Source organism: Asterias rubens, chromosome 11 (assembly GCF_902459465.1).
Source record: "Asterias rubens chromosome 11, eAstRub1.3, whole genome shotgun sequence".
In the NCBI taxonomy this organism is placed as follows: Eukaryota; Metazoa; Echinodermata; class Asteroidea; order Forcipulatida; family Asteriidae; genus Asterias; species Asterias rubens.
This window is the reverse complement of record NC_047072.1, coordinates 17,663,519-17,665,419: the sequence shown is the minus strand read 5'-3', so window position 1 is coordinate 17,665,419 and position 1,901 is coordinate 17,663,519.

Sequence of the window (1,901 nt, the reverse complement as noted above, 5' to 3'; positions counted from 1 at the left end):
GTCGGCAACATCGAAAATATTTCCTTCCCATCATGCACTTGTAATAGTTATTTTTTCACAAGAGGGCGGGCTTCATAAAAGTGCTGCGTTTACAGGGGCGTGGCTTGCATGAGCCGTTTGTGGGCGGGCAGACGATTGCTCTTTGGTGGTAGTAGGCCTACTGTGTGTGAGAAGATGACTATAGGCTACAAACAATATTGTATGTTGGGAAGAGGGAGGGGGGGGGGGTCCAGAAAAGAGGATGATTACAGGGTCCAGTTGATGAGACACGTTGCCCCGGCCTAAATCTTCCCGAAACTTTCTGGAAAAGTTACAAAATGACGACAAACACAGTTCACAGCAACATTTATTTTTTCTTTTGGTCTTATTCAGTAATTCATAGAATACATTTCCGGACTGGGTCCACTAGCTATGGAGGTAGTTGTATGACTCTTTAAGTTTTTTTGACAATAAAAATTAGTATTTTGCAATGTTTCAGTGTACACAATAAATAAAGAATTCGTCCAAAATAATACTTCACATTCACATAATACTAAACAAACTAGAAAACGAATTACTTATAACAAACTAGTAACATGGCCAATCGTAATCTGTTTTTAAGTCTTTTACTTTTGACTGAGAAATTACCTCTTTTTCAAAAACTAGGCCTACTTCAGAGGGAGCCGTACCCATAATGTTTTATACTAACAACACTCCTAGCTCCCCATATTGCTCGTTACCAAGTAAGTTTTTATGCTAATAATTATTTTGAGTATTAATTATACCAATAGTGTCCACTGCTTTTCAATATTCTAACCAAGACCATACAGTGAACATGATGCCTCCCAAGGTTTTAATAAGGAAGGTGTGCATTGAGAGATGCACATCATCATAAAGTTGATGGGGTCTACTTCCGGCCAGGGTCAACGTACAGGAGGCGGTTGGGTGAGCCTCTACCAGCATCTGGTATCTCACAGACAGTAGCATCATTGAGGATCCGCTCTCGTACCTCATCTTGAGGCACTCCGTTACCGAGGTGGATGGCAGCAACGCCTAGAAACATGAACAGAAAGAAATGAGGTTATCAACATTAGGTCCGTTTCACGCAAGGCATTCTACCAGCAACCCGTCTCAGGCACATAGGGCCATGTAACACAATGCATTAATTTACTAGCAATCAGTTATGGGCAATCTCCTAAAAAAAAACTCACCAATTTTCATGTGATTTTCTTTTCCTTGGAGTGGGCATGGCATTGTAAGGAAAAAGCCCATTGTCTCATGGAGGCCTTTAGAGCTTTTAGGCGATGGTGTTTCAGTGACGTGATTAGGAATATTGAGCTTTTAGTGTTTATGTGCGAAAAAGTTACTAATAATACTCAAACATCGGATCTGCCTTTTTAAAATGACTTGTGCCATTTCTCTTGCAATACTTTGCGAAACTTCCACTTCGAAGAAGGGCTACTGCGTGTTTATCACACATCTGAGTTCTCAGATATTGTAGTGCAATATTGAAGATTTTTCTTCATTTGGACATATCCGCTCCCGATTTTCGGCAATATCTCCAAAACACTTCCACCTTTCACAGATATAGTTTTATATCATTATCTATACTATAGAATTGAAACAGGCAGTGGTTTCCAAACTTCCAATTACCAAACGTATTGAATTCCTTAAAGGCAGTGGACACTATTGGTAATTACTCAAAATATTTATCATCATAAAACCTTTCTTGGTTACGAGTAATGGGGAGAGGTTGATAGTATAAAACATTGTGAGAAACAGCTCCCTCTGACTGTGACGTAGTTTTCGAGAAAGAAGTAATTTTCCACGAATTTGATTTCGAGACCTCAAGTTTAGAATTTGAGGTCTCGAAATCAAGCATCAGAAAGCACACAAATTCGTGTGACAAGGGTGTTTTTTTC